This window comes from Rutidosis leptorrhynchoides, chromosome 7, assembly GCF_046630445.1.
Source record: "Rutidosis leptorrhynchoides isolate AG116_Rl617_1_P2 chromosome 7, CSIRO_AGI_Rlap_v1, whole genome shotgun sequence".
NCBI classification, from domain to species: domain Eukaryota; kingdom Viridiplantae; phylum Streptophyta; class Magnoliopsida; order Asterales; family Asteraceae; genus Rutidosis; species Rutidosis leptorrhynchoides.
This window is the reverse complement of record NC_092339.1, coordinates 258778968-258787780: the sequence shown is the minus strand read 5'-3', so window position 1 is coordinate 258787780 and position 8813 is coordinate 258778968. Positions and strand designations below refer to the sequence as shown.

The 8813-nt window shown below is 28.5% G+C and overlaps 1 non-coding gene across 1 annotated transcript; it reads right to left on the bottom strand.

The window, feature by feature from the left end:
* Positions 1-478: 478 nt before the first annotated feature.
* On the bottom strand, positions 479-585 carry LOC139860760 (small nucleolar RNA R71). Its single transcript, XR_011763382.1, has one exon. It is a non-coding gene; the product is annotated as a small nucleolar RNA R71 (small nucleolar RNA).
* Positions 586-8813: the final 8228 nt, after the last annotated feature.

The following is an 8813-nucleotide window of genomic DNA, read 5'->3' as shown; positions in this document are numbered from 1 at the left end:
TCCTCCTGAACCACCAATCATTCAACCAGAGGTTATCGAGGAAGAAACCATTAAATCAGAATCCTCTAGTGATTCAGATTCAACAAATCCAATCATGGAAAATCAGGAATCTCTAAGTATGGAGGATCGAATGAGAGTTACACGTACTGGCCAATGTCATGCCATTACTCAACCAGACATTAATGCACCAGATTATGAAATCAAAGGACAAATCCTACACATGGTAACTAATCAATGCCAATTTAGTGGTACGACAAAAGAAGATCCAAATGAACATCTTCGTACCTTTAATAGGATTTGTACTCTATTCAAAATCAGAGAAGTTGAGGATGAACAGATCTATTTCATGTTGTTTCCCTGGACTTTAAAGGGAGAAGCCAAAGATTGGTTAGAATCGTTACCTGAAGGAGCGATTGATACATGGGATGTTTTAGTTGAGAAATTTCTTAAAAGATTCTTTTCGGCATCTAAAGCCGTGAGACTTCAAGGAGAAATTGTTACGTTCGCGCAAAAGCCAAATGAAACATTATATGAAGCGTGGACAAGATTCGGAAAGTTGTTGAGAGGATGTCCTCAGCACGGTTTAGACACTTATCAAATAGTATAAATATTCTACCAAGGATGCGATGTTACTACACGAAAAGACATCGACACAGCAGCTGGTGGTTCCATTATGAAGAAAACCGCAACTGAAGCTCACAAAATTATTGATAACACAACATCCCACTCACATGAGTGGCATCAAGAAAAAGATATTGTTCGTTCATCTAAAGCGACTAGAGCCGATTCTAGCCATGACTTTGATTCCATTTCCGCAAAGTTAGATGCTTTTGAGAGACGAATGGAAAAGATGACTAAAGATATTCACACAATACGAATTAGTTGTGAGCAGTGTGGAGGACCACATTTGACAAAAGATTGTCTCAGTGTTGAACAAACAATGGAACAAAGAGAGAATGTTTCATATATAAACCAAAGGCCTGGAAATAATTATCAAAATAATTATCAACCGCCAAGACCAAACTACAATCAAAATCAAAATTATAACCGAAATGTTCCGTACAACAACCAACAAGGTCCTAGCAATCAACAAGTATCCAATATACTTACAACCATCAAAGACCTATTTTTCCAAATAAACCACCACAAACTGATGATAAAAAGCCAAATTTAGAAGATATGATGTCGAAGCTAGTTGAATCTCAAACGCAGTTTTTCTCATCTCAGAAACAAACTAATGAATAAAATGCTCAAGCATTTAGAAATCAACTGTGACGACCCGAAAATTTTCGACCAAATTTAAACTTAATCTTTATATGGTTTCGACAAGATGAGCAAAATCTATTAAACTGAGTCTCAAAATTTTTGAACTACTTACATGGAAACATTTAACCTTTGACCATCCCCGACGATTCACGAATGGTTGTGTGTAAATGAATATGTAAATACTTATATATATATGTATATATATATATATATATATATATATATATATATATATATATATATATATATATATATATAAATATAAGTGTATATATAATATTTTGAATTAATAAAATACACTTTAGTCAATTTGAAATTAAAAATGTAAAATAATAAACAGAATAATTAAGTAGTTATTAAAATGAATATATATATATATATATATATATATATATATATATATATATATATATATATATATATATATATATATATATATATATATATATAATATTATTATGAAACTTTATAAGATAAATATATATAAATGATTTCTATTAATAATTATTATTGTTGAAACATATATAGAACATATAAATGATAAATATTCAATAGATGTATTCATATAATATATGATATAATTATTAGATATTACAAAATTCATAATTTGTATATTAAATGTAAATACAAGTTAAGAATATAGTCGTCATAATAACCTTATTATTACTTTCATTATTAATACTAATATCAATATCAATATTAGTTTTATGTACATATTATAATTGTAATTTAAAAATTATTAGTTATTATTGTTATTAATAAGTATTAGTATTATAATTATTGTTAGTATAATTATTATTAAGAATTATGAATATTATAATTATTATTATTGTTATCATTATTAATATCACTATTATATTGAGTAGTAAAATTTTGTTGTAGATTATTATTTTTATATTTACCATTATCATTAAAATCATTACTATTATTATAAATATTCTTAGAAAATAATACAATTTATTATTTGTATTATTAATAATAATATTATTATCATTTTATTAATGATTATTATTAAACTTATTAAAAATTATCATTTTGGTTATTATCACTTTTATCAAAATAAATATTAATATTAATATTAAAATCTATTATGTATACTATATATATAGAAATAAAATTTAATACATGTAATTTGATATATTAATGATATTATTATTATTACTAGAAAATAATACAATTTATTATTATTATTAGTATTAATATTATTATTATTAATTATTTATTATTATTATGAATGTAATTATTATTATTATTATTATTATTATTATTAATATATTTTAATTATTAATCTTAATTACATAAATCATAAAAAAATAAGAACATGTACAAATTTTGTTTAATTTCACAATCCAACTATTACAGATTTTTGTTTCTGTCTTCAATTCGTTACACATCTATATCAAACGTACCAATTGATATTCAATCACGTTTACCTTTATATTTTTTATTCATTCTATTGTACCGATAGAATCTGCGAATGTTGACTCAATCTGAGCTATAAAACAAACACAAACGATTCCTAATGCTGTAGTAATTATTAAGCATCACATTAGATATACATTCTACTGCAATTCATGGTATTAAAAACTAAAAATATATCAAACAGCTCCGTAAGCTCTGTTCTTACTTCAATTATCAAAAAGCCCAATTTTAAATGAAAATTCAAAATGTATTAATGCAGTTATATTAGAAAACCTTCATTTAAACTATATGTAAATTCTCAAGGTCTAATTTTATATATCAAATCTGAATTTCGAAGTCAAAGTTTTGGTTTTTAAAAGTCAAATAATGTTCTTCAGTCGAATTCGTGTTTTTTGTTACGATTCAAGTTGAATTAATGATTTGGAAAGTTTCTAAAGATGAATTAGAGTCTTTTCATGTTATAATCATGGCTTATAACAGCCTCTAATATTGAATTCGATTTTGAGTTTAATATGTGTTTTTTTTGTATCAGTTTTAATTTAATTTCTTTAATTTCTTTTTGTTTTAATTAAACTCAACACTGGAAATTGTTTTTGTATAAAGTAATAATCTTAAAACTAAATAAATGATTTACCGATAGTAAGAATGGGTTCTGGTCGACCGGTTAACCGAAGGAAGAAGAAGAGAAACAGGAACTGGTTAAATAGATTTAATAAAAGAATAATTTCATAAATAAAGTGACGGAAGAGTGGTTAAGGGTGTGTGTGTACTTACGATGGGTCACGAGTTCGATTCCAGCTTGGGGTGTTTTTTTTTAAAAGGCTTATTGGGGTAGTTTATTATCTCATTTATTATTATTATTATTATTATTATTATTATTATTATTATTATTATTATTATTATTATTATTAATTATTATTATTATTATTATTATTATTATTATTATTGTTATTGTTATTATTATTATTATTATTATTATTATTATTGGTAATATTGTTATTATAAAATATTATTGTTATGTTCTTACTAATATTAGAGATAAAATTTTTATTATCATTGATGTAATTAGGAGTATTATCGTTATTAATATTATTATTAGTAGTATCATTATTATTATTATCATTATTATTAATATTACTATTATTATTATTATTATTATTATTATTATTATTATTATTATTATTATCATTAGTATTAAAATGATTAATAAAATTATTGTTATTTTTATTACTAATATTAGAATATGAATATTAGTATAATTAGTATTGTTATTATTGTTATCACTAAGTAGTAACATTAAGTATTATTAATTTTATTATTACTATCATAATACAACTTGTTATATTTATCATTAAAATTAGTATCATTATTATATTCATAACTATTGTTATCATCATTATTAATATTATAAGTATAATCATTAATACTACCCTCATTATGAAATAATACAATTTGTTATTATTTTTATAAATATTATTATTAGTATCAATGTTATAAATATAAGTAGTATTATTGTTATTATTACTAAAAGTAACATTTCTTTTAAATTTATCATTTTTTTAAACTATTATTATTACTATCATTATACTTATTCTAATATTATTATAACTATTATATTGCAAACCAAAGATTTTCTATATAAAAATATATTTAAAATATATAAAATGAATATATAATGAAATATATAAGTTAATAATATAAAAATATATATCACTAGTAATAATATATATATTTGCTCGATTACGATTATATGTGTTAATAAACATACAATTGATATAGGTTCGTGAATCCAAGGCCAACCCTGCATTGTTCAGTATCGTCGTATGAATATTTTTACTACAAAATATTGTATAGTGAGTTCATTTGATTCTCTTTTACTCTTTACATTTTTGGGACTGAGAATACATGCGCTGCTTTTATAACTGCTTTATTAAATGCTTTTGAAAATATTTTGAACTGTAAATACATGAAATGCTTTTATAAATGTTTAACGAGATAGACACAAGCAAAACATTCCTCGAATGAATTATTATGCAGACAGAAGTTCTGTGGATTATTATTGAATTATGTGGACATGATAATTGCCACCAATTGATGTGAATATTTTCCCCCGATTATTATTGCTTGGTAACCTAAGAATTAGAATCGGTTATGACCCTAATTCACGCGAATCCTAAAGGTAGCTACCGGGTTTAACACCCCCACCCAGAATATTCACTAGACGGAAGAGCTAGTGGGCGTGGTGTTTAGTACTTCAAAGATTATATATTATACAGACGTGATGTTCTGTTTTGGGGATATTATTGATGCGCATTATATGTTAAGGTCGGTTACCATGTTGATCAATGAAATCGAAATGAGTGTTATGTATCGAGAGAATTATTTTTATACACAGGTTATGTGTATTAGTTTTGTGCACGAGATATGTGTACGGTTATTTAAAAATCGCGAGGCAACCTACGGGGGTGAAAAGGATACGAACCTACTCTGCCAAGCATTATGAAAAATAGTTTAGTACACGAGATAGGTGTACTGTATTTAAATCTTGTGGTCTATCAAAATGATGAATTTTATTGCTTACAATAAACCTATAAACTCACCAACCTTTTGGTTGACACTTGAAAGCATGTTTATTCTCTGGTATGAAATAAATCTTCCGCTGTGCATTTGCTCATTTTAGAGATATTACTTGAAGTCATTCATGGCATATTTCAAAAGACGTTGCATTCGAGTCGTTGAGTTCAACAAGATTATTGTTAAGTCATTTATAGTTAGATATTGGATGAAGTGGTATGCATGCTATCAACTTTCGATGAAATGAAAGTTTGTCTTTTAAAAAATGAATGCAATGTTTGTAAAATGTATCATATAGAGGTCACGTACCTCGCGATGAGACCAAATGTAATGTATTCGTCCAGGTGGATTAGGATGGGTCATTAAAGTTGGTATCAGAGCGGTGGTCTTAGCGAACCAGGTCTTACATTAGTGTGTCTAACTGATAGTTGTTTAGATGCATTAGTAAGTCTGGACTTCGACCGTGTCTGCTTGTCAAAAGTTTTGCTTATCAATTCTAGTCGAAAATCATCTACTTATCATCCGTATAAAATTACCTGCTTATCATTCTTAAGTCTAGACACATCTTACTGCATTGATTGAATGAATAGTGTATAGACAAAATTCATATTTTAGCGTATCTGCTAATTCATATCTTAGCGTATCTATTACTGTAAACTTTGCCTGACATATTCTGCAAATTCCTCCGTAATCTACGGGTTCTTCTGTACTATATATAAGTATTCTATGAAATTAGAATATCATCCGACATCCGAAAATCATTTCATACCGAAAAACCCTTTACTCAATAGTACGAAATGGAACTCGTCACTAGTTCAAGTTCTTCGGAACCCGACAGCTATTCCGACATGGATGTTCACCTAAGCTCCGAAAGCAGCATCACCAGAATGAATCAACCAATCATCCATCCCCAATTCATCTGATGGGTTCGTAGTCGACTAAATCAATGGAAACAAGAAGAAGGCGATCCTTTCCACCAACCGAATTCACCTCTAGGTAAAAAACCTGAACCACTTACCGGCGAACCTGTTCGAAACACCATTTTCAGCCTCATTTTAAGGGTAGTTCGACACGATTATATTCTATCCACAATTTTAAACCTTATTCATCCGCTCGTTCCGACCGACAATCATCCCGGAATAATGGAAGAAATCAACGAGCTTCACGCTCGAGTAATCAATTTGGAAAATATGGTGCAAAACTTACCAGCTTCAGCAACATCACCGGCACCAACAATACCACCAACATCAATACCAGTACCACCAACAATCCAAGTTTCAATATCTCATTCTGTACCTCGAGTATAATCATCGTTCTACATGACGTTCTACATCATTTATCTTCGTTTGACATGACGATTATGTAATCTCTAATATTTTAGAGATTATGTACTCTAGTTCTAACCATAAATCAAATGAGTTTAATATCATATTAACTCATTAAATCCATGATTACATCTGAAGAAAATATATATGTATATATGTTTTCATAAAGATTGTAATTAAAAATTCTTGTGTACAAACTGTTAATGGTGAAAATATTTTAACGGGTAGGTAATACCCGAGGAATATTTAGATTTCACATTAATAAGTTACAATGTACATTCTTTGAATCTGATTCAACAGTCATTTACTATCCTACTTACATCCACAGATATACGTATCCGTTCACCGTAGAATAACCAGTTTCATTTAATTTCATATTTAGATTTTGACCTATCAGAATCCAACAAATGGCATAATGAAGAAAACATTGGACAAAATAAAATTTGTTAGAAACAAACAAATTAACTATGAGAAATTTTGTTAAGAATCCACGCTAACTATTCCTAGCTAACTGTTCCCAGCTAACTCTTCCTAATTCCCTGTTACATTTTAATTATCTTAATTTAATTATCGCAATTTAATTATCACAATTTTAATTCTCGCAATTTTATTTATCGTCATTTAATTTCTGTTATTTATTTTACGCACATTATCGGGACACATATACAATGTTTTGACATATCATATCGACGTCATCTATGTATATTATTTGGAATAACCGTAAGTCACTCTATATGCTATAATGTTCGAGTTCGCATATAAAGGGTCGAGGTTGATTCTAAATAATATATATACTTTGAGTTGTGATCGAGTCTGAGACATGTATATAATGGGTCACGACACGTATTAATTAATTCGAATATTATATATTAAACTATATATGAATTGTTGAACTACTAATTGTGGACTACTAACTGTGGACTAATAACGTTGGACAATTAAAATAACTTAAAATATCTATTATAACATATGAACCTACTCTGCCAAGCATTATGAAAAATGGTTTAGTACCAGAGATAGGTGTACTGTATTTAAATCTTGTGGTCTATCAAAATGATGAATTTTATTGCTTACGATAAACCTATGAACTCACCAACCTTTTGGTTGACACTTGAAAGCATGGTTATTCTCAAGTATGAAAGAAATCTTCCGCTGTGCATTTGCTCATTTTAGAGATATTACTTGAAGTCATTCATATATTTAACACTCTTGTGGTGGATACGAAGGTTGTTGAATAGGCGCACTACTAACATTCAAACCATACATATTCTGATTGTTTGTAGCAAAAGCTGTTTGAAATGGTGCATGAGCCAACTTAGGCAGTGTGTAACCACTTGGACAGTACATTTTGATGTCTTGAACTTGTTTAGACCTCTTGAATTTGTTTAACAACTCTAGTTCTTCTTCCTGAAGTCTTGCAATAAACGAGTTCACTGTAGCAGTAGCTAATTCTCCACTGGTTTTCATAGTTAATACGAAACCATTCCATTCTAACGGTAATGCTCCAGCTAGACATGTTACTTTGTCTTTCTCTTCAATGGTTACATCATGCTTATATATTTCAGCTAGCAAATGACGATATCTTTCAACCAATTCTATAATTGACTCTCCAACTTGCTAGTGAAAACGATCAAACTCAGCTTTCGACTCTAAACCTTTTCTTGTTCTGTAAGATGAATTCCCTTCATTGAAAGTACGAAGTGCTTCCCATATCTTGAACAAATTATCATGATATAGAAATTGATGGAAAATCAGACCATCAAGAGCACTTGTCAAATTACAGTACATCTTTTTCTCCAAGTTATACTCTTCACGTTCTTCCGAAGGCATGTTATACAGCGTAAACAATTCATTTGTAACAGGTGAACACGACCATTGAAATTCGGTTTCAATGTACTTCCAAAGCTTCGTGTCCTGACCATCAGACCAAATCTTAAACCTCGACTTCCAAGTAGAATAATTATCCATATTCATTAACCTCGGACATTTTGTACCACTTCCTGATTCACTCTCAGCAAGGAGTAATCGTTGAGTCATATTCGTAATGCTCTAAACTAATGGTGCGGCCAACGCGTAATCGTTTGAATTAAACATATTGAAATTTTTTACTAAAGGGTTAACCGTACGGTTCAGATTATCAACCGTACGTGTGATAGTATCAACCGTACGTGTCACAGACTCAAGCGTACGTGTCACTACTTAAGCGTACGTGTCACAACTCAACCA